This window comes from Bacillus rossius, chromosome 10 (assembly GCF_032445375.1).
Source record: "Bacillus rossius redtenbacheri isolate Brsri chromosome 10, Brsri_v3, whole genome shotgun sequence".
NCBI lineage: Eukaryota > Metazoa > Arthropoda > Insecta > Phasmatodea > Bacillidae > Bacillus > Bacillus rossius.
The window spans coordinates 12,857,819-12,883,559 of record NC_086337.1 but is presented as its reverse complement, the minus strand read 5'-3'; positions in this window follow the sequence as shown (position 1 = coordinate 12,883,559).

The following is a 25,741-nucleotide window of genomic DNA, read 5'->3' as shown; positions in this document are numbered from 1 at the left end:
AATGAAAGCCTTCTCGGAAAAACTTAAGGATGAGTTTGTCGAGGAGGTAATCAGTGAATTGAGTTCTGCAGATTGCAGAGAAGTGATAAAAGGACATATTTTTCGAAACTTAAACAGTAATGTGCCAAAATGTGTTTTGTGTGTACCAATTAGTTTACGAACTGAACTTTGCACACTGATGCATGTGAAATCGGGAAACTATGGAGAGACAAAAACTGTGAAACATGTTCAGAGGTTTTGTGTGTGGAATCATGTGTACAGAACTGTCACCAAAATTGTAAACAGTTGTGTGTTATGGGCACAGACAGAAGAAAGGCATGGCAAATGTACAGGGGTGATGAAACCTCAGGAAACAGTGTCTGTCGACTTGTTTGGCCCACTGCCTAGATGGAGGGGTGGAGTAAAATATAGTTTTATCGTGTTCAATGTTTTTTTTTTTAATTTGTCACATTTTTGCAATTTTTTAATGTTTTTCAGAATTTTTTCTCCTTTGAATTGTGTACTTTTTAATAATGTTTTGTATTTTTTAAGATTTGTTATAGTAGAATATAGGAATGTATACAAACATAAGATTTATGACAGCAAATTTTTAAGATAAATAATAGGGTTTTTAAAGATTAAAAAAAGCTGTACACATACATTTATAAGATAAATAACTATATGTCAATGTGAATGTTTTTCTGTTTTGAAAAAATAACTATGATAATATATCTATAAATTCTTTTGAGTAGACAGTTACTAAATTTTATTTAAAGAAATGCTTTACATTGTGAGAGTTTCATTGCACTTGAATAATGTTTTGTTTGTTTAATGCTGTGTCATGGGAAGAGATTAACTGAAATTTTTTTATGAGTAATGTTTTCATAAAAAAAAAGATACAAAATTTTAAATGGTTAAATGTTTTAAATTAAAGTGCCACACATTTGTAATGGTAAATGTTTGTTTTGGATTGAATGACAGGGTGACAACATCCTATATTAAATGTATGAAATGTAATGCTAAATGTTAATAACAGTCGTCGAGTTTTGAAGCTGCAGAAGCAGTTGTGTGTTCATGATGGCCAGAGTTTAGGTGATTTTTTGTATTGCCCTAAATAAGCAGCAAATGTTTTTTTGTGTAATGTGGTTTGTGAGGCAGCTGGGGGGCCAGGAAGTTAATTTTAAATATGTTTCCCGCATGGTGTCCAATGTTTTTTTTTGGAAGGGTGCGTCCCTTCTCCTTGGTCGCTCCCACCCCTCATCAATGTTAATTTTTTGTGCTGCTGCTGCTGAAAAGGGAGAAGCATACAACTGGATCTAAGAAGTGTTTATGCCATGATTGTAGAATTGTCAACATCTTGTTTGTGGAAAGTTAAGTGAGGTATGTAAAGCTTAAAGTTTGATATATAATGACAAGTGCTGTGTATATTTGGGTATAGCTTTGTATAATTTTTTGTTTTAAATTTCGTAAATAGGTTAGTCGAGCTGACTAGCAGCTAAAAGGGTCATAGTTGGGTGCCCCTTACCTTTTGGCTAGCTCAGGAGCTAGGAATGATGGAGAAGGAAGTTGGTATAACTTTGTGTAATTTTTGTGTTTTCTGGTAATAGGTTAGCCAAGCTGACTAGCAGCTAAAAGGGTTTTAGTTGAGCGCCCCTTACCTTTCGACTAGCTCAGGAGCCAGGATTGATTAAACTGTGTGTAGGATGTAAAAGGAAAAGGAGGTAAAAATATTTGATGATATTTTGTTGTAAGTATTAGAATAGTAAGGTTAAGTATAAAGAAGAAACATGAGTTATGTCACCTAATGAAAATATAACACATACATATGGATTCAAGTTTGTTTATATTATTTATGAAACTGGTAAATTTAAATTTATACTTTAAAAAGTAAAGTTAAATATAATAAATATGGTTAGCAAGGTTTGGTATTGAGAAATGTTAAAATCTTTACACATAACATTTTATGAATTTTGTAAATTATAGAATCCCTTCTCCTTTGCCGACCCCACCACTCATGTGTCGTCGATATTATTGTTTATGGCATTCCGAACCAGGTAAATGTTGAAGAGAATAAATAACACATGTAATGTATCAAGGTAGCTGAGAATTTGGCACTTCAGTTTGTTTTCAAGTAGCATTAGCAGGATCTTAAGGCACAGAAAAAATATATAGTTAACATTCATATTGCTTATAGTTGGTTTCAAGAATTTTTTGCCCCAAATAATTGACATGATAAGGGTTTTACAAATGTAAGAAAACTTGTGTTATGCATTCTAGATCAGAGTGGATATGTTGCAGAATTTAACTGTAAAATGGCTAAAGGTGTACCATTATCAGCAATGTTTGGCTATTTTGTTTTCGAGGCAGCTGGGAAGCAAGGGTTGAATGTAATTTGTATCAGACAACAGGTCTATTTGGTTTATAAGGGCAGAGTCCCTTTCCCCTTCGCCGCTCCCACCCCTCTGTTGAAATGTTTATGTTTATTATGTTTTGCTTATGAAATGGTAGAAAAGCCAAGATTTAAGGAATTCCACTGTAAATTATGAACATTGTTATATTGTACACACACATACACAAGAGGTTATGAAACTTTTACAGCTTATTGTTGATACTGAATGAGATGCATTGCCTACTGTTGGAAATGTGTATAGAATAATGCTTTCAGTTTAAAGAATGTTGTTCCAAGATAAATTTATGTAAACAATTAGACTCTTTTGGTACTTTTTGATTTAATTCTATAAATTTAATCAAAAAGTAGGGGGGTTATGTAGCATTGCAGTATACATGCCTTTTCTACTAATGAAATTGTTACTAAGAATGGGTTATGTTGCCAGTATATATTATTCTAAATTTATAATTATTTAATAATCATGTTTCTTCTGTCATCCTTTCAACTTTGTTTGCTACTTATATTTACCTAATATTATGTGTAATGAGTTTTCTCTATTATTTATTTAAATTTGAATATTGTATTATAATTATATATTACATTTTTATTAGAATGCAGATGTTGCATAATGATTCTAAAACAAGGGACAGTGTCTGGGGTGATGTGTAGAAAGAGAGGCATAAAAGGCCTGTGAGTGCGAGTGAGATAGAAACAGTGATTCCCCAGTAAGGGAAAGACAGAAACGATATCTCGTCACTGCGTGGGAACTGAGTGATAACTGCTGTCTCACGGTGTTGGAGAAAGAAGGAAAAAGTGAATCCCCTGTTTATGTACGAAAATGGTTTTTAGTGTATGTTCTGTGGTCTGATTGGCTTGTGATTTGTAGTGTGAATGAAGCGTGTGTGTGATTGGTCGGTGAGGTCATGTGACTGCCCTCCCTGCGTGAAGGACACAGTGCCATGATTTCACCGGTCGACTGTCGATCGCTGCACAACGAGGGCGCGTTCGGTGGCTTCTCACTAAATATGTAGTAATTGTGGAATAGAAAATTTAACGTCTGTAGTTCAAGCCAGGCCGAAGAAAGTAATTTAATCAACTGTTGTTTTTGGAACTCTTTGAACATTTTTAATTAGAAATTGTGGTTACTGACGGCGTTTGGCTCGTGGCGACTGTTTCGCCAAGTGCGGCCAGGTTTGAGGCCACACTGATTTCATGTACTTACAGTAAGATGTTACTGAAGGACTTAAGCTACGTTTGTTTTTGTTAATTCTCATCGCCCGAGCTGCGAGAAATTCTCGACAGGCGGATATACGTGTTGAATGAGTAAGCAAAACATTGAAAGTGATTAGATGCATTTTTTTTGTATTTCGGACAATAAAACTCTCAAACGAAAAAGAAAGAAAATCTTTTTAATTCATATAACGAACCGTTATCTGTTAGGAAAAAAAAAACAAAAAAAGAATGGAACTGGTTAGACATTTGGAAGATACTTGGCCACGCGGCTGTCTCCTATTGGACTCTACAGGCTGGGGCCTTGGTTTCACAGACTGCAGGCTAGACTTCTTAGACCCGGCATTGTTGGATTTAACTGCCTCGTAGGCCCGACAGTGTTTGTCAAGGAATGCTATGAAGTCTTTAAGATTCGGAAACTTAGAATCCAAATTCATTTCCCACTGTGTCTGAAGAGATGTATCCAACCGTTTACAAACAAGAGGTAGAAGATTGAGATCCCATTTGTCCACCAGATCAAGATTGCGAAGGGCAGATAGGTTTTCATTGAGGACTGTTAACAACTGACGCAAGGAGATATGAGAATCAACAGATGCCGAAGGTGCCTGTAATAGTGCATCAGCATGCACACTGACAAGAAGCCGTTTGTTCTCGTACCAATCCACCAGTAATTTCCAAGCAATGTCGAAATTTCCCTCAGACATTGAAAACAACTGAATCATCCCGAGTGGCTCACCGTGGAGGGCAGATTTCAAATATGCCAACTTTGCAAACAGACTCAATTCGTCGTTGCCTTGGACAAGCGTAGTAAACAGAGTAGAAAAATTAGGCCAATGACGTGGATCTCCTTCAAGACTCCTTCGTAAGACTGATCTTCAGCAACATCACGCGAGACTTCAATTTAGAATGGGTACCTAAAAGATGTTACCGCTTCCTTATGTTCCTCATTTTGGGCATCTAATGTAGCCATTACAAAAAAAAATATTGCTCCTAAACTCCCGGCATGAGAATCTAGGTCAATCCAGTACCTGATGAATCGGTTGCTGCCATTTCTACTGTTACGTAGTCTGCATCAAAATATAAGCGCACCTTAGGAAGATCACGGCTAGTAGCGACAAACAAGTTTTACTTTGTAGGATCGGTGACAATAGCCTACGCGGGATCGTAAGCTCGTGAGGCGGTGTTCAGCGATACGAAGACGTAGAAAGGCCGATTAAGGCTAGTCCACATACCTCGTCCTCGGACAGTGGTCCGCGGACGCCCAACGTCCGCGGACAAATGCACACATTTGTGCTGTCTACATGCTGCTGGTCCGAAGCAGGTCCGAAGTGAAGCTTAGCAGTCGTAACACCAGAGTGCAGTAAATGTGCGAGGCATTTGCTTTTGTCTACATTGAATTGTTTTCATTTAAAGTCGTCTGTTAGATTTACATATGCATAGTTTATTTTGTTTCAATTGTTTTGAAATTTAAGTTTGCAAGTTATATTTTGTACATTAATTTTGACAATATGTTAAATAAATAAATATTACAACATAATAGAATTGAGCTTTTATCATACGTGGCACAATATTAGGTGAATTATTGCCTAAGCAGTTTTAACTTCAGACGAATCTTCATATAGTTTTCAAGACGTCTGCATGTAAAACCAGAGTGTAAAACAAAGAAAATGTTAACAAACATTAACCTCAAGTCGTTCTCTATGCTACCAACTCTTTTTTTATTTCAGGTCAAACAAATCTCTGACTCGTCCGCGGACTAAAAGTTAAAAATTGCGAATGATCTTGGGACATGGGACATTGGGACATTGGGACACGGGGACGTGACGTCAGAGGGTCACGTGCACCAATCAGCAGTTAGCTGTCCGCGGACTACGGTCCGAGGACGAGGTATGTAGACTAGGCTTAATTCCGACATGACAAATACGGGGATGAGAACAAAGACAAACCAAAACCAACGACAAAACAAACGAACTCAAAACCACCAACAACGGCGCACTTTGAGGTTATGCAGCATCAAAAAAGAAAACAAAAACGTGTCCACACAAACTACCATGGTAAAACACACCGAAACGAATTTCCGTCCCGGAGGACCAAAAAATGTTTTTTCACCAACAATATGGCGCGCATTATTCCAAACAAACCACCAATGATTTCACAATTTTATTCGGATTGCACAGCAACGACATGACACGTTTCTCCTACCATTAGGTACCAACAACCAATAAAGAACTGACTGTAGAAACACGTCATTTCCGGGCGGCAGTGAACCAACGAGCATTACTCCTACCAAACGGAAAGAGTGGTAACTTCCATGTTAAATGCGTGTCGCAATAAGCAGACTGATATGGAGCGACCGCAGCGATACCATGTGTGTCGTGGCAAAATAAGAGCTAACGAGCGTGCGGCGCATGCTCATTAGGGATCGTCCATTAATCACGTGAGGCTCGAAAGGGGGGCGGGGGGTCGGGAAAAATCACGAAATATCACAAGGGGGAAGGGGGGGGTTTTGAGAGATATCACATGTATTTATTTTTTCGCGCGATTTATGCTAAACCGATAAGCGACGCCTGACCTTGACTCGCCGTAGCCAGGCAACAATATCCCCTCCTGCCGCAACATGAACCACCCGGCTCGGCTTGCCAATCACCAGTAAGACTGTGATTTTGGCGCCGAATACATGCGTAAATCACATATAAGCCTTTCCTTTATTATTTTTATGCTAGTGAGAATAAACCTGCAACCTTAATGTGTGTCTGGACATTTTTATCACTGTGCTTAATTTTCCAGAATTAAATTAGATTATACCTATATTTAAAGATAATATTCTGAATTTTTTAAAAATATTTTGTACCAAAAAAATACACGTGATTTACTGTGAAGGGGGGGGGGGGGGGGGGGAACTAAGTCTGAAACCTCACCACAAATCACTAGGTGGGAAGGGGGGTTAAAAATTTGCTAAAAAAACATCACGTGATTAATGGACGACCCCTTAGGAGCCCTTTTTTTTTAGCTGTCACGTGCTTGATTTTTCCGCCATACAAAAAATTAAGGATTTGTTTGTAAACAAAGATGCAGAAAAGCAATACTTTATTCACAAAGGATGATACTTTGACGCCAGCCGATAGTGCGCCTCTTAGTCGCACAGGCCGCGATGCCTCTCCGACGCCTCTCAAAGCTGTGTGCCACGAACACGCCAGCGCGTGCAACATGGTGCAACGAGTGTGAGTGCACCGAATGACCCGCAGCTAGCACCACTACCGGCCACCTCGGCGGAAGCACTCCGCCGGGTGTGGCAATGTGCTTCCGCCGGACTATAGCATCAAGGGCACATGTTTTCTCTCACAGACATAAACTATGTAATGTATATTTCATCAAATGTTTTTATTTGTTAATTCCATTGTTCAACGTGCGAATAGGTCCTAAACTTGGCCGCGTCTGTTTCCCGCGCGCTGCGCTTCTGGCGTGCAATTGGCAGGCCTGCTGTAGCGCTGTGCTACACGAGTGAGTCAGTACCCACCGGGAGCTCGAAGAGGCTGGTCGTCTTCGCGCAACGTTGAGAGGCCACCTTCGCGCCAATTCCGCAACCGCATCTAGATCGTGAGTTACAACACCACTGGCCGTGCATCACCGCGCATCACCGCGCAGGTCTTAGCAGCAACGTCCGCCACGTACCGTTCGCTCAAAACTCCCCCCTCTCCATAATAAGCGGGGTCATCGCCGAACAGCCGTACACGCGCAGAGCTCTCTAACCCCGAACAGTCGCGGCCAGGGGATGGATAGCACCATGTAGAGGTTGGTGTGTAATAAAAACCACACTTCACGTAGCGGAGTGCATCATTTGTAGTATAAGGCGTCTTGGGTGGCCTAAACAGCCCAAGGATCACCTCTACGGACACGTCCCTGCCTCCCGCCACTTGGCCGAACCCAAACCCCGAGACCCATCCCGCAAAACTTGATAGCTTTGACGGGGAGGCAGCCGGAACGGTGTCAAAATGGCGCCCACCTAGTGTGGCAACATAACAACGCCGCAAACGCCATCCGAATCGCTTAAAATCCGGCAGAGTTACGCGTAGGGACAGCACAAAGGGGAGAGAAAGCGCGCGCAGACGTGCAGGCGCCGCGGAACGGGACGCGCCGGGGTAATCAGGCCACACCACCCCCCTCCAGCACTAAGATCGTTAGCTCACTCCCTCCCGCATTCCACGGTTCCAACACCCTTCCCCCCTTACACGCGTACAGATCGTTCGCTCACCCCCTCCCGCCTAACCCCTCGAGTGAGAGTGGACTGCCCCGACCGATCGCGCGCCGAGGACCAACGAGCGCGCCCGAAGATCACCGAGCCGTCACCAGCCGCGGCCGCGTAAACAACTGCGAGGCGCGTGCGTGCGGGCAAGACCGCTCGGTCGTAAGAGCAAGGGGGCGCACCCCCGGATCTGCCCGCGCCCGCCACCGACGCTTCATCCCGATGCTCGGGTCGGACAGCCGCGGATCGCGCATGGACAAGAGGCCGGACGTAGCCATCACCATGGAGAGCTATTGCGCCGGGTGCGGCAAGCCGCACACCACCAGCCACAGCACCGGTGAGTACCCCCACCTGTACTGCACATGCGAAACGATACGCGTCAAGACGGAGGGGCAGCCCAGAACCCAAGCGGGTCCCCAGTGCGCCGCTGTCCACTGTCCCGGTTACCGAGGCGAGATAGCGAGATGCCAGCAGTGCGGAACAATTAAACACCGCAGATGCGCAGACGCGCTGGAATTCGTAAATTTCCGGGACGGACTTTTTCTGTGTGGGGGGTGCGAGCGACGCGCACGAGGGCACCCAGGGGGTCAGCTAGCCACCACGTCCCGCCCCCTCACCGGGCCTATTATCCTCCCGGAGTTCGCGGGCCTCAACCACGAGGATCCGTGCGTGTTTTGCGAGCATGCGAGGCGAGGCTCGTGCGGCACCTGATACCGCGGGAAGAGTGGGCGGAACGCGTGAGTTCGCAGCTGCGCGGGGAGGCGCGCGAGTGGTGGGCCCAGGCGGGCAGCTACGACGCAGACTGGGAAGACTTCGCCCGCCAGCTGGAGGCGCGCTTCAATAACACCCGAGCCCTGAACACATGTCGGAGTGAGATGTTCAGCCGTTGCCAAGGGGACGGGGAGGCGGTGGAGACGTTTGTTTATAACAAGCTCAGACTATACCGCCGCCTAACACCCGGGGGTCAAACTAGCGACATAAAGCCCTTCATAGTGGAGCTAGTGTCCCCCGAACTTCGCCCATTCTTGCGCGAAGCAGTGACTCGCGGGCTGGATGTTTTTCTCGCACGAGCACGAGCCGTAGAGCATGACCTCCAATCAGCTCGCAGCGCCAAGGGCGTCGCGACGCCCCGGTCAGCCCCGTCCACCAAGGGGGCGGCGCGCGCAGAGGTCGAACGTGCCGTAGTGCCGTACACGGGCCCGCCGCCGCCGAGGGGCAACTACCGGCCCACCGACCTGTCCGCGATGGGGGAGGGGATGCCCCTACCGGGCCCTCCTCACAGTGGCGCTGTACAGACGCGTCGCGACGACCACCGCGGGGGAACACAGGGCGCCCAGGACAGTCGGCCACCCCGCTGCCGCTACTGCGCGACAGAGCAGTACCACTGGCACACGGTGTGCCCGACCCGCGAGGCAGTCTGGCGAACGCGAGGGGGCGAGGTGAAGCTCCCGGGAAACTCCGTCTAGGGGGCGGTGACGCAGCTGGCCACCACCCCCCAATTAACAGCCCAGCTCCGCGGACAGACGCACCCCGGCACCGCGGAACCACCCAGCCGCCACCCCGCCCACCTATCACAGCTGGAGAGGGTCCGCCTCACCTGGTCGCGGTGTCCGCGTCCCGCCCCAGGTCGCCGGCGAGCGACGCCGTCCACCTGGCGTCGGCGCCGCCCCCGCACGCTGCTGCGGGGGCCACTCAGCTGCCGCCCCATCCACCTGGCGTGGGTGGGGGCGGCCCGCCTCACCTGGTCGCGATGTTCGCGTCTCGCCCCAGGTCGCCTGCGAGCGACGCCGTCCACCTGACGTCGGCGCCGCCCACGCACGCTGCTGCGGGGGCCACCCAGCAGCCATCCCATCCACCTGGCGCGGGTGGGGGCGGCACGCCTCACCTGGTCGCGATGTTCGCGTCCCGCCCCAGGTCGCCTGCGAGCGACGCCGTCCACCTGACGTCGGCGCCGCCCACGCACGCTGCTGCGGGGGCCACCCAGCTGCCGTCCCATCCACCTGGCACGGGTGGGGGCGGCAAGCCTCACCTGGTCGCGATGTTCGCGTCCCGCCCCAGGTCGCCTGCGAGCGACGCCGTCCACATGACGTCGGCGCCGCCCACGCACGCTGCTGCGGGGGCCACCCAGCTGCCGTCCCATCCACCTAGCGCGGGTGGGGGCGGCCCGCCTCACATGTTCGCGGCCTGCCCCAGGTCGCCGGCGAGCGACGCCGTCCACCTGGTGTCGGCTACGCCCCCACACGCTGCTGCGGGGGCCACCCAGCTGCCGTCCCATCCACCTAGCGCCGGTGGGGGCGGCCCGCCTCACCCGTTCGCGGCCTGCCCCAGGTCAGCGGCGAGCGACGCCGTCCACCTGGCGTCGGCGCCGCCCCCGCACGCTGCTGCGGGGGCCACCCAGCTGCCGTCCCATCCACCTAGCGCGGGTGGGGGCGGCCCGCCTCACATGTTCGCGGCCTGCCCCAGGTCGCCGGCGAGCGACGCCGTCCACCTGACTTTGGCGCCGCCCACGCACGCTGCTGCGGGGGCCACCCAGCTGCCGTCCCATCCACCTGGCGCGGGTGGGGGCGGCCCGTCTCACCCGTTCGCGGGCAGCCTCAGGTCGCCGGCGAGCGACTCCGTCCACCTGGCGTCGGCGCCGCCCCCGCACGCTGCTGCGGGGGCCACCCAGCTGCCGTCCCATCCACCTAGCGCGGGTGGGGGCGGCCCGCCTCACATGTTCGCGGCCTGCCCCAGGTCGCCGGCGAGCGACGCCGTCCACCTGGCGTTGGTGCCGCCCACGCACGCTGCTGCGGGGGCCACCCAGCTGCCGTCCCATCCACCTAGCGCGGGTGGGGGCGGCCCGTCTCACCCGTTCGCGGCCTGCCCCAGGTCGCCTGCGAGCGACGCCGTCCACCTGGCGTCGGCGCCGCCCCCGCACGCTGCTGCGGGGGCCACCCAGCTGCCGTCCCATCCACCTAGTGCGGGTGGGGGCGGCCCGCCTCACCCGTTCGCGGCCTGCCCCAGGTCAGCGGCGAGCGACGCCGTCCACCTGGCGTCGGCGCCGCCCCCGCACGCTGCTGCGGGGGCCACCCAGCTGCCGTCCCATCCCCCTAGCGCGGGTGGGGGCGGCCCGCCTCACATGTTCGCGGCCTGCCCCAGGTCGCCGGCGAGCGACGCCGTCCACCTGACTTTGGCGCCGCCCACGCATGCTGCTGCGGGGGCCACCCAGCTGCCGTCCCATCCACCTGGCGCGGGTGGGGGCGGCCCGTCTCACCCGTTCGCGGGCAGCCCCAGGTCGCCGGCGAGCGACGCCGTCCACCTGGCGTCGGCGCCGCCCCCGCACGCTGCTGCGGGGGCCACCCAGCTGCCGTCCCATCCACCTAGCGCGGGTGGGTGCGGCCCGCCTCACCTGGTTGCGATGTTCGCGTCGCGCCCCAGGTCGCCTGAGAGCGACGCCGTCCACCTGGCGTCGGCGCCGCCCACGCACGCTGCTGCGGGGGCCACCCAGCTGCCATCCCATCCACCTAGTGCGGGTGGGGGTGTCCCGCCTCACATGTTCGCGGCCTGCCCCAGGTCGCCGGCGAGCGACGCCGTCCACCTGGCGTCGGCGCCGCCCCCGCACGCTGCTGCGGGGGCCACCCAGCTGCCGTCCCATCCACCTAGCGCGGGTGAGGGCGGCCCGCCTCACCTGGTCGCGATGTTCGCGTCCCACACCAGGTCGCCAGCGAGCTACACCAGCCACCGGGTGCCCCCGGCGACCCTGACAGCACCTGCGGTGCCTCCTTATGCACCGGCGTACCCCGTCAGGACGGACGGGGATGACCAGCGCCACCTGTCAGCGGCCCGCACCAGGTCGCCGGCGAGCTACACCAGCCACCGGGTCCCCCGGCGACCCCGACAGCACCTGCGGTGCCTCCTTATGCACCGGCGTACCCCGTCAGGACTGACGGGGATGACCAGCGCCACCCGTCAGCGGCCCGCACCAGGTCGCCGGCGAGCTACACCAGCCACCGGGTGCCCCCGGCGACCCCGACAGCACCTGCGGTGCCTCCTTATGCACCGGCGTACCCCGTCAGGACGGACGGGGATGACCAGCGCCACCTGTCAGCGGCCCACACCAGGTCGTCGGCGAGCTACACCAGCCACCGGGTGCCCCCGGCGACCCCGATAGCACCTGCGGTGCCTCCTTATGCACCGGCGTACCCCGTCAGGACGGATGGGGATGACCAGCACCACCCGTCAGCGGCCCGCACCAGGTCGCCGGCGAGCTACACCAGCTACCGGGTGCCCCCGGCGACCACGGCAGCACCTGCGGTGCCTCCTAATGCACCGGCGTACCCCGTCACGACGGACGGGGATGACCAGCGCCACCCGTCAGCGGCCCGCACCAGGTCGTCGGCGAGCTACACCAGCCACCACGTGCCTCTGACGACGTCGGCAGCGCCCTTGGAGCAGTCGGGTGAGTCGCCCCACCTGGGACAGTTGGGACCTGAGGCTGGGTACCTACTTAGGATACCGGTGGCCATGAATGGGCAACCTGTGCACGCATTAGTGGACACGGCTGCCAGTCATTCCTACATGTCAGCTCAACTCATACCCGAGGGGGACCTGATCCCGGAGCGTGAGAATGTACAATATTCACCGAGGGGGCGAAGGCACTTACGGTCGGCCGCACCCAAATCACCCTTGCCATTAGAGATCACACCAGTCAAACCACCGCCCTCGTGATGGATGGGCTCAGGGACCAGTTGATTTTAGGGTTGCCATGGTTAGCCCAGGAGGATGCTACAGTAGAAGTGCGGGCGGGGAGGGTGCACGTCGGCAAGCAGGAGAGGCGTACCGTATATGGCCTGGGTCGGCGGCTACCACCTCGGCGAGAGAACCCCATCACCATAGATGAATTGCAAAATGGCGTACCACCCGAGCAGATAGACCTAATTAACCGGGTATTGGCACAACAACCGCAAGTGTTTGCTGCTACTGATATGCTACGACGCACCACGGTCGCTGAGCACGCCATTCCGACCAGGCCACATGAACCCCGGTTCGTCAAACCGTTCGGGTTTGGGCCCAAGGAGAACGAGGTCATCCAGACGCAGATCGCTGAGATGTTGCGCGATGGCGTCATTGAGCCAAGTGAGTCCCGTTACAATTGTTTGATTGTGATGGCCAGTAAGAAGGATGGCTCAATGCGCTTTTGTGTCAACTTCAAGCCAATTAACGCAGTCACCATACCTGCCCCCCCTCCCCTCATCAACATCACGGATGCCTTGGCGGGGCTGGGCGATGCATGCATCTTTACCTCGCTAGACCTAAAATCAGGGTATTGGCAGGTGCCGGTACGCCCGGAGGACCGGCACAAAACAGCTTTCACCGCGCCTGATGGGAGGCGTTTCCAGTTCTGCGCCATGCCGTTCGGGCTGATGGACGCCCCTGCGACCTTCCAGGCCATGATGATCCGCGTCTTGGATGGCTACGCCGGCGAGTTTGCTGCAGCGTACCTAGACGACGTGATCATCTGGTCGCGGTCGTGGGAGGACCACGCACGCCACCTAGGCCTGGTCCTTGAGCGGCTGGCCAGACATGGACTCACATGCGCCCCCCACAAATGCCACGTGGGTGCGCGAGAGATTGAGTACCTGGGACACCTCGTGGATGCCGAAGGCTGTCGGCCGCTGCCCAAACACCTGAACCTCATTGAATCCAAACCTGCACCCAGCACCCGTAAGCAGCTACAAAAACTCCTAGGTCTCTTGAACTGGCTAAGATCCTTTGTACCCCACTTTGCCAGCATAGTTGCCCCTATGACCGACCTATTGTCACCGAAGACCCGGTTTCGGTGGACAGAGGAGGCAGATCATGCACTGGCCACCGTCAAGCACGAGTTCCGGGAGTGCCACCGACTCGCCCGCTTGCGGCCCGACTCCCCGCTATACTTGCAGACAGATGCAAGCCAAGAGGGGATGGGGGCCGTCCTATACCAGGTAGGGGAAAACGGGGAACGCCGGATAGTGGAGTACGCGAGCGCCAAGTTCGGCTAGCCCGAGCGGCGGTACCATGTGAACGAACAGGAGTGCATGGCCGTCGTTTGGGCGATGCGGCGGTACCGACACCACCTGGAGGGCCGGCGTTTCACGTTGAGGACAGACAGTCAGTGTCTAAGCTGGCTGGATTCCGCCCAAGGCCGCAAGTCGAAGTTCACGCGGTGGGCACTCATGCTTCAGAGCTTCGACTTCGCGGTCGAGCATGTGAAGGGGCAGGACAACCAGCTCGCTGACGAGCTGTCACGTCACCCCGACCCTAGGTCCACTTTCCAGGACGACCACAGCTGGGAGGGGCTACTACCCCCACCAGGTACCCTACCTGTCGCCACCGGGGAGGAAGCACCAGCGGTGTTGTGCGCCGTGACCACGCCCCCGGACATTGCCCCAATCCAGGTGTTCGAGACCCTCACTGCCCTAGTGGCGGCCGTGCAGCATGCCCAGCAGACGGACGAGGCCACTCAGACCGAAGTGCAGGCGGGTGAGGGAACAGTCCACCCCTACCAACGGGTAGTAGACGGAGTGCTACAGACACGGGTGCCTGGCGACATGGAGGCATGGCGTCTCTACGTACCCGGGTGTGCACGAGCTGGCGTACTACATTTTCACCACGACCATGACTTGGCTGGCCACCCCGGGGCAGACCAGACGCAGACGGACATCCGCAAAACATTTCATTGGCCAGGCATCACCCGCGACTTTAGGGGTTATGTGCGACAGTGTCAGCGCTGCCAACAGCGGAAGGCGCGGCGGATGGACGGAGTGGAGCAACAGCGCCCCCGTCGACCCCGTGACCCGTTCCACACACTGGCACTCGACATCATGGGGCCATATCCCCGGACCACTCGGGGCAAAAGATTTTTAGTGGTCATCACGGACATCTTCACAAGGTGGGTTGAGGCCTTCCCAGTGTCCAATGTGCGAGCTGGGACCATAGCAGCTCTACTGGACCAGGAAATTTTCCCGCGCTATGGCTTCGCGAGGGTATTACTTACAGACAATGGGTGTCAATTCAGTGGGAAGCGCTGGCGAGCTGACTGTCATTGGTGGGGCCTATACCACCACACCACTCCTGTCTATCACCCCCAGGCCAATCCGACCGAGCGTCGGAACCAAGAAGTAAAAGCACAGTTAAGATTGCGCCTGGGGGACGACCATTCTAAGTGGGATGTACATATACCCAAGTTACTGTATTGTCTTAGGCGCCGTACGAATGCCGTCACAGGCCACAGCCCGGCCGAGCTGCTGTATGGACAGAACCTCGCCCTACCAGGGGAGTGCCGGGTGGCAGCGGCCATCACGGACACTCTAATCCGTCCGGAGATTGAGGAAGGGAGGGAACAGGCCAGGCAACAGCAAAACCAATTCCTATTGGAGCACACACCACAGACCAGTCACCCCCCCAACGCCCCTACAACCTGGACAGTGGGTGTACGTGAGGCAGCACCATCTGTCATCGGTCGCTCGCAATTTCTGTGCGGGGCTGGCCCCCAAGTGGTCGGAGCCAAGGGAAGTGCTCTGGAAATCCGGACCCACGTCATACGCGGTCCGTACCCCCCGGGGACGGCCTGCCAAGGTCCACAGGGATGACCTGCGGTTGGTAGCACCCGGGGTAATGGAAGGCGTGTCACCAGGGCCCAACTCGAGGATGCCTCAATCAGAGGGCCAGCAGGTAACGAACCAGCAGGTTCTGCCAAAGGGCACCGCCCCACCATCTGATGATAACATGGGACTTGAGCCGATACATATTGCCCCCCACCCCGAACTGGAAACTCCAACTGCCCATACACTGAGCCCTCCGATCGACACCGCGGGTGGCTCCCATCAGGACTCCCCGATATGGCAACATAATGACGAGGAGGAGACAGAGGAATGGGATGAGCCATCATGGATGCTGAACATGAGCTTGGTAGATGCCAACCCCCAGATGTCTGTCGACGAGTCAGGTGATGAGTCAGAAGGGGGGGAGGAAGGAACTGACATTGGGGGAAGGTACCCATCACGCACGCGGCGATCTCCAGTCCGGACGTGCTGTCTAGACGAACATGAGTCCATGGATATCACGCCCCTGGACGAGCCCGGGAAATACATAATTGAGGATGTCACCCCCCCGGACGATCCTGAGAGAGACCAAGCTAGCCATGCCTACACCCTGGCCGAACATGGGACATACATAATTGAGGATGTCACCCCCCCGGACGAGCCTGAGAGAGACCAAGTTAGCCATGCCTACACCCTGGCCGAACCTGGGACATACATAATTGAGGATGTCACCCCCCCGGACGAGCCTGAGAGAGACCAAGTTAGCCATGCCTACACCCTGGCCGAACCTGGGACATACATAATTGAGGATGTCACCCCCCCGGACGAGCCTGAGAGAGACCAAGTTAGCCATGCCTACACCCTGGCCGAACCTGGGACATACATAATTGAGGATGTCACCCCCCCGGACGAGCCTGAGAGAGACCAAGTTAGCCATGCCTACACCCTGGCCGAACATGGGACATACATAATTGAGGATGTCACCCCCCCGGACGAGCCTGAGAGAGACCAAGTTAGCCATGCCTACACCCTGGCCGAACCTGGGACATACATAATTGAGGATGTCACCCCCCCGGACGAGCCTGAGAGAGACCAAGTTAGCCATGCCTACACCCTGGCCGAACCTGGGACATACATAATTGAGGATGTCACCCCCCCGGACGAGCCTGAGAGAGACCAAGTTAGCCATGCCTACACCCTGGCCGAACATGGGACATACATAATTGAGGATGTCACCCCCCGGACGAGCCTGAGAGAGACCAAGTTAGCCATGCCTACACCCTGGCCGAACCTGGGACATACATAATTGAGGATGTCACCCCCCCGGACGAGCCTGAGAGAGACCAAGTTAGCCATGCCTACACCCTGGCCGAACCTGGGACATACATAATTGAGGATGTCACCCCCCCGGACGAGCCTGAGAGAGACCAAGTTAGCCATGCCTACACCCTGGCCGAACCTGGGACATACATAATTGAGGATGTCACCCCCCCGGACGAGCCTGAGAGAGACCAAGTTAGCCATGCCTACACCCTGGCCGAACATGGGACATACATAATTGAGGATGTCACCCCCCCGGACGAGCCTGAGAGAGACCAAGTTAGCCATGCCTACACCCTGGCCGAACCTGGGACATACATAATTGAGGATGTCACCCCCCCGGACGAGCCTGAGAGAGACCAAGTTAGCCATGCCTACACCCTGGCCGAACCTGGGACATACATAATTGAGGATGTCACCCCCCCGGACGAGCCTGAGAGAGACCAAGTTAGCCATGCCTACACCCTGGCCGAACATGGGACATACATAATTGAGGATGTCACCCCCCGGACGAGCCTGAGAGAGACCAAGTTAGCCATGCCTACACCCTGGCCGAACCTGGGACATACATAATTGAGGATGTCACCCCCCCGGACGAGCCTGAGAGAGACCAAGTTAGCCATGCCTACACCCTGGCCGAACCTGGGACATACATAATTGAGGATGTCACCCCCCCGGACGAGCCTGAGAGAGACCAAGTTAGCCATGCCTACACCCTGGCCGAACCTGGGACATACATAATTGAGGATGTCACCCCCCCGGACGAGCCTGAGAGAGACCAAGCTAGCCAGGCCTACACCCTGGTCGAGCCCGGGAGATACATTATTGAGGATATCACTCCCCTGGACGAGACTGAGGACAATACCTCGGACAAGTTCTTGCCCCTGAAGGGGTGCCTCCCGCCGAACATCACACCCGAGCAAGCGGCAGCCCCCTCCCCTCCACTGCGGCCACAGAGGACCCGCAGGGCTCCGGTTCACCTTGCTGAGTACGAATGGACCAATCATCAGGGCCAGGCCAGGGACCCTACAGTGCCACCACAGTGCAACTCAATGGAGCTTATCCACATCAAAACATCACTGCCCCTACTGAGGGGGAACGAGCATAGTGAGGGAGGCACACAGTCATTTTCTTGTTTGAAGAGAGATGCTCAGGGCCTAGAATCTCACCCCAGGCATAGTACACCACCCCAGTGCCGCGCTTCGAGTGCATCACTCCCGTGCGATCATTGTGAGGCGTCGGTGCACATAGCGTCCTCAGATAGAGGGGGGCATTTGACGCCAGCCGATAGTGCGCCTCTTAGTCGCACAGGCCGCGATGCCTCTCCGACGCCTCTCAAAGCCGTGTGCCACGAACACGCCAGCGCGTGCAACATGGTGCAACGAGTGTGAGTGCACCGAATGACCCGCAGCTAGCACCACTACCGGCCACCTCGGCGGAAGCACTCCGCCGGGTGTGGCAATGTGCTTCCGCCGGACTATAGCATCAAGGGCACATGTTTTCTCTCACAGACATAAACTATGTAATGTATATTTCATCAAATGTTTTTATTTGTTAATTCCATTGTTCAACGTGCGAATAGGTCCTAAACTTGGCCGCGTCTGTTTCCCGCGCGCTGCGCTTCTGGCGCGCAATTGGCAGGCCTGCTGTAGCGCTGTGCTACACGAGTGAGTCAGTACCCACCGGGAGCTCGAAGAGGCTGGTCGTCTTCGCGCAACGTTGAGAGGCCACCTTCGCGCCAATTCCGCAACCGCATCTAGATCGTGAGTTACAACACCACTGGCCGTGCATCACCGCGCATCACCGCGCAGGTCTTAGCAGCAACGTCCGCCACGTACCGTTCGCTCAAAACTCCCCCCTCTCCATAGTAAGCGGGGTCATCGCCGAACAGCCGTACACGCGCAGAGCTCTCTAACCCCGAACAGTCGCGGCCAGGGGATGGATAGCACCATGTAGAGGTTGGTGTGTAATAAAAACCACACTTCACGTAGCGGAGTGCATCATTTGTAGTATAAGGCGTCTTGGGTGGCCTAAACAGCCCAAGGATCACCTCTACGGACACGTCCCTGCCTCCCGCCACTTGGCCGAACCCAAACCCCGAGACCCATCCCGCAAAACTTGATAGCTTTGACGGGGAGGCAGCCGGAACGGTGTCAACTTTATATTATTTTCTAAACTAGATTGTTCAATTACTTTGATATTGCCTTATAAAACACTTGTAATTAATTTTCTCGGCAAATAATTATGTACTAAATCTAAACAGGCGTAACTCGGACCTATTGCATCTCTGCATGTTTATTTCTAAAAATTACACTCGTTAAATACTTAACCTTCTTTAAGCTTTCAATTGCAAAGAAAGGCTAATATTCTTGTTTAGGTGCCTGATATTATCTGGTTTGTACTGACGTCGTCCGACCGAAGGCCACCCTAAAACCCGACCTGCAACCGCCAGTATTCAACCCCGCTAACGGAATGCGCCCCTAGCCATGGCCCACCCGAGTCAGGCGAGCCACCAGCAACCAAGGTAGAACCCGGCCCCCTAATAAACAGACCGACATTACAGCCGACCACGTTGCAAAAACAAACACAGAATATTAAACAATATTATGTATAAATTATAAGTTGATTAACGAAAGTGCGACGTAGGAGTGCCCGGGCACTCACGTGTTTAAATACGTCGATACGTGTATGAGTGTCCCCCTGGCGGCCTTCTGCCTAGATTAGTTAATTAACCATGTGACATAATTATTGAACCCTTGTGTTCGTTATTAACCCCCACCAGAGCAGTCCGGCAAGAGACGAACAGTCGCTGGTGTGACGTATATTTAGAGGACATAATTCGTTAACATACTAACTCCAATTTGTAGAAGGGACGAGTGATGTTAATTTAGCCTTTATAATTAATGTAGGAATTTAGCGCCCCTAAAATCTCTTATTAACGTGTCACATTAGAAACTAACGTAATGAGGTCAATCCTGGCGCGAGGGCCACCGAGCCTCGGCCGGGCGCCATGACATCACGCCAGTACAGCGCGACTCGTGGACCGGGGCGGACGCACATCCCACGGAGAGACATCATCCATTGTCTGCATTGAACTCACTTCTGGTAATTATAGTCACTCCTCGAAACCTCTTTTTACTTATCTCTCCGTGCGTACCCGGTCCAATTTTCGGTCCAGGACTTAATCCGGCCGCATAACTTTTAAAAACCCCTGCACCACACTTGGTCTGCGGGGTAGTTTCAGCATACGGCATGGGCCGCCTCCTGAAGAACAGAACTTTAACTAAAACCAGTCGCTCCGGCGCTACCACCACCCCGTAAGGGGACTTGAGCGAATTTAGCTGCGTTCCACGCTCCACTACAGTGGACGCGAACACCGCCTCGAGACATTAATATACAGGATTGGCCGCCTCCAATCGCCCTCACCCCTCTTTTGAGTAACTAGGCTCAGAACCGCCTAGTGCCACGCTAATACGTAATATTTAGTAACTTTGTGCGACGCCTTGAATCTAGAATGTTTTCTTTTGTAAACTTGTGCGACGCGCCACCGCGTAACATTCAATAAACTTGTGCAATGCACCTTCGCGTAACATTTTTTGTGAACTTGTGCCACGTCTTATTACGTAACTTTCAAACTAACTTTGTGTAATTGTGTAACTTCTGTATTGTGTGACGTCACCCTCTGTACGACGTGGCGTGTAATCAATGGTAGTACACCAAACCCACAGTCGCATGAATAAACGACACACGTCATTTGTTTCATCACTTCAGCATCTGATTAATTAACCATACGACTCCCAACCACCGCCAAGTAGGGAATTCCTCATAACCCACGCAACACTGCCGACGGTCCTAGTGGGCCACGCAGGGCAACCGACCCCACGACCCACCTATCGACTAGAAACAGAGCTAGTCTGGCGCCCACCCGGAAACACTACATCGACAACCGCCATTCCCGCTAGGAGCCGCACCGGGACTCGAGCCCGAGACCCCGGACGATGGCAGTACCATATGAAACCCTGATATCTGTCATGTTAACCATAATAAATATATTGCCAGAATGGAATCACTTTCGTGAGCATTTTGTTTGGTTTAAGTTACCATGCGCATGTATAAAACGTACCTATATTTTAAAAACATACAGGCCTCTAACCCAGGTGTGAATACATTTAATTACACTTTTGACACATAAGTCAGGAATGTTCTGTTATGAAATGAATCTAGTTATCATGTTTGTTACTAAAGTTTTTTTCTCCTGTAGGCCTGACTAAATCCTACTTTGTTACCAATAAAACCAATTTTATCACAACTGGGTTTACAGTTTCAGGCCAAAATTGCATTTTGTAATAGATTCTCGCTTATAGAATGGGCCTTAAATGTTGGCCAGCGAATACAGCTGGCTTCGCAAGGAGGTGGGAGGGAGAGTTTCACCACAAACTATGTGGCGTTCCTACAGACCATGACATCTTTCTGCACACTGCAAGCCCGACCAAACCCCTGCTTGGCAGGTCCTCACAAGGCAGCAGTAGCTAGGTAGGTAAACTATATTTCAGGCAGAGAAGAAGTATAGCCATACAGACTATACATATTGAGAAGCAAGAACATGTTTATACTTTACAAACTACTCAGTGAAATTGCGCTGTTGCACTGAATTGCCAGTCGCCACTTCTCAGAATATTTTTTTGCAGAATAAGAAGCATGTTGAAGGTTGGTATATAATGTAGACTAACATTGACCCATAATCAACACTGTTAATATTTGTTGAACTATTCAGGTTTTTAATCAGAATATATAAAACAAAAGCAAAATAATTAAATATAGCAGTTTTTGCCTAAGTCATGAGCATACATTTATCCAGACGGATCAATAATGCTGTGTACTCTGTTTTGCAAAAATCTGGCTTCTGGGAGCCCTAGTAGATCAAGCTGTCAAAATAACTGTCCAAAAGTTGGCAAAAACAGTTAACCATGATCACTCTGATGTTTGATATGAAACCTATTTCAATGAATGAATTAATTAATGTCTCATTTATGTGCCATACTTTCTGAAAAAAAGGAAAGGGGAAATTGAATTTGCTGTAAATAAAAAATGTAGGTACCTTCAGACATGTTATACCAATATATTTAAATTTCATTCAAGATAACAAATTAAAAGGTTCACTGTTCACAAGGCACAAAACCTAAACCTGTGTTTACTGGTGCCAATAAAATTTGCAAATATAGTTGTCTTGTTTTCCTATATTTACAAAATTAATGTTAAAATTATATTTCAACAATCAAAAACAACACTGTTACAACAAATTCATGCTGTATAATAGTGTAAATATATACCAAGGTAATTTTTCCAGTTGTTAGGGTTTCACCCACTCACTTTTGTGGTGCTGTAGTGCCATAACTGTCACAGGGTATACTGAAAGCTCCAAAGTCAGGGAATGACCTACTTGGGCCAGATTATTTTCAAATGCAGAATATATTTAATGCAAAGGTAACCTGAATAGGCTATTTATATGTATTACTAGTTTACCTGAGTCAAACAACATAATTTACTCTACTAATTAGTTTATTACATCCGCCAGATCATTTCAGAGTACAATTTTTTACAAATATATTGGACAAGTGAATTTTATAAATTAAATATCATGATGAGAAAAAATCAACCAATATATGAAGAAATGTTTACACTCTTCAGCGACGAGAAGAAAAAAAAGTTGTTATTTTATTTATTTATTTTATTAAAATGTCCAAGCCGACTACAAAAATATACAATTATATTGTACATGTAGTATAGGACTCGTCAAGAATATTAAATATTATAAATACACATTTAAGTACAATCATATACACATAAATGTAAATAATAGTAAAAAAACAAATAATGTACATTATATAATAATAATAATAATCATACATTTTTAGCATAGTTTGCTTCCATAATATCATTAATAGAATAAAAACTGAATTCCAACAGCAAATCTTTCGGTTTATTTTTTTAAATACACAAAGTTGGTTTTCTGATTTAATTTTTTTTTCCTAGCCTAAGTTAATTCTAAGTGTGTAGGGAAGGGTCCAGGTTAGGGGAGGACCTAAGTGTGTCTCAGGCCGAAGCCTATACACTCTACCATGCGGGTTTTTAACCATGCAGGGCAAGGGCGCGTGCATCGTGTGCTATTGGGGTTTACTGGCCAGCCATGGCTGCAATTGGCGCCATGACTGACGCCCCATTGGTCGCCTAGCTTAAAAGCTAGCTAATGTGACCCAGGTAAAACCTGCATAGACACAGGGAAAACCCTGGGCCTGTTCATGCGGGGATCAAATGACATGCATTAAGCAAGCAGGTAACTACTGATGGACAAGAGGAAGAAGAATCCAGGTAAGAAGAGTTGGAGGGGCTGAAAAATCAACCATGCTGGAGTTGGGTGCTTGGGCCTTGCGGCCCGCATTTAAAGGTTGGGAACTCCTGGGTTATTATTAACCAGGGGCGCATGCACCCCCAGGGGCGGGCGACTTCACTCGTCGGCCCAGCCACAGCTGCCCAGGCAGCCACAGTTAAAACAGAAGTGGGCAGACGAGCCAGTAAACCGGCTAGAACTGCTGGCTCTCGGAGCGAAAGGCAGCCTGACATTGCACCATCTTCATCTTCCTTCTTCCAGTCAACAGCCAACGACCTTTCAAGCCAGGGTGGGGGTAAGTCGTTCAGGCGAATGAAGTATCTTGCGAGTCGGACCCTCTTCCCCCCAAATTCCCGGGTCGGTTGAAGGTCGCGCCGCCCAGGCTACCACTGGCTCCAACAGGGCCCCAACTTGAAGGCGCCGCCATCTCTTCCTTCAGAATTCCGATGCTGTTCACTTCCGTTGCGCGCGCGGCAGTCCACAGCTCCGCAAGTTCCAGCCCGCAGTTCGTCTACACTTCGCATCCAGGGCACATCGAGCTCCCCTGCGGTGCCTTCGCCGACGAAGCTGCTTTCTGCCGCGCGCCGAGCTACATTCAGGCTACCTTTCTCCCCGACAGCCGTGATAACGACTCCACAGGCCGGCCATTGGTCCGCGGACTGCTATTGGTTATTCACAGCCACCCCAGCGAGATTGCAACTCTCGAGCTGGGCTCCCGTATCCGCCACCCGCGGGACGCGGTCGGTAGCAGTTGGCGCTGCTAGGCCGCCCCCAGCACGCACACAAAACCCACACGCACTGCCAGCCTTCGGTTACCCAATAGGTCGCAGGGAACTCCCAGCCAACAGCCCGCGAGAGAGATGCGCACGCCCCGAGAGACGACCACCGACCTTTCTGATTTAAAATGTGATTAAAGTTTATTATAAAAACATATAGCAGAGTATCTCGGACTATTTGCAAAACATTTTGTACGATGTTGTAATATATGAAAATTATTTTTTGATCTAGTCAAATAATTATGTAAATTGAAATTCTGCTGTTCATTCAACTGTGAATGAGCAAATATAAGTAATTCCTAAAAGTATAACGATGGTAATGTTAAGACACCTAAGCTTTTGAAAAGTTGTCTGCATGAGGTACGATAATTTACATGCATTATTATACGTACAAATATTTTCTATATTTGAACAATTTTAGATGAGTCCGTGGAATTACCCAAAAATATTATTCCATATCGTGAGGTTCAACATAACCAAAGTAAATAATTTTTAAAGCATTTAGATTAGTCTGTTTTGAAAATGTTATAGCAAATAATATTGAGCTCATTATTTTAGTTAAATGAGCAATATGAGATTTCCAATTAGGGTTCTATTCAATATATTTACCTATAGTATTTTGGTTAAATTTGATTGAGATATATTATCACCATTAATCGATACAGTTGGGTCTTGCAAATTGTATAAGTTATTAAATTTAAAATACAGCCACGTTGTTTTTGTGTTATTTAGAATTAATTCATTAGCCTTAAACCAATCTATGATGTCCCTTGTTAAAATTTTAATATTTGCAATTAAACTTAAAGGGTTATCTCCATGTATATATATATATTAGTGTCGTCAGCATATAGGTAATACAATTTTCCCACTCTTAACATTTTTAGGCAAATCGTTAACGTATATAATAAAAAGCAAAGGTCCTAGTACAGAACCCTGAGGAACACCAACAGATATGTTTTGCCTATCTGAATGAACATTATATTTTATGTTGGTTAAGGGATCTATATGTTGTACTACAACTACTTGTAAATGCTGAGACAAGTGAGATGTTAACCAATTAAGCACTGTATCTCTTACACCATATGTGATTAACTTTTTAATTAATATTTTATGGTTAACACTATCACAAGCCTTACTTAGGTCACAAAATAGCCCAACAGGATGATTCCTTCTGTGTAGGTCCATGATAGTTATAATGCTGATAAATTCATAAAGTGCAGTTATCGTCGATTTACAACGCCTGAATCAATGTTGACTGCCCACTAAAATTTTATTTTTCTCAAAAAATGACATTAATCTATTAAACATTAATAATTCTAATATTTTTGAGAATGAGGACAGAAAATATATTGGCCTATAATTCTGACAGGCGTCACGAGGACCTTTTTTATGCAAGGGAATAACTTTTAAAAACTTCCATAAGGTAGGGAAAATAACCTTGCATAAAAGATTTGACGTCGACCGCCGGTGCTCCCTCTGGTTCGCACAGGCTGTTATGCCACAACAACACTTACTCTTAAGTGCGCCGAACACGCCCGAGCATGATGTCCACCGAGTGTGTAAAAGTGCGCCGCGACGAACACCAAAGCGACGACAGCGCCCGGCCGGGTGTGGCAATGCGCCTAATTAATTATATAATTATTCTGTCAAATTAAAACGACTAAATTAATAACAATTTAAAAGAGGATTCATGTAAGGGAAATTATGTCTAATTGTCTTATAAGTATATATTGTGTAACTTGTCTTTAAGTCCAGAACTGGCCGGGTCGGTTTTCCCGCGTTCCACGTGGTTAGGCGCGAGGCCGCAGGGTGGTCTCGCGCTCAGTTACCGTCGAGAGCTCGCAGGGGTCGGTC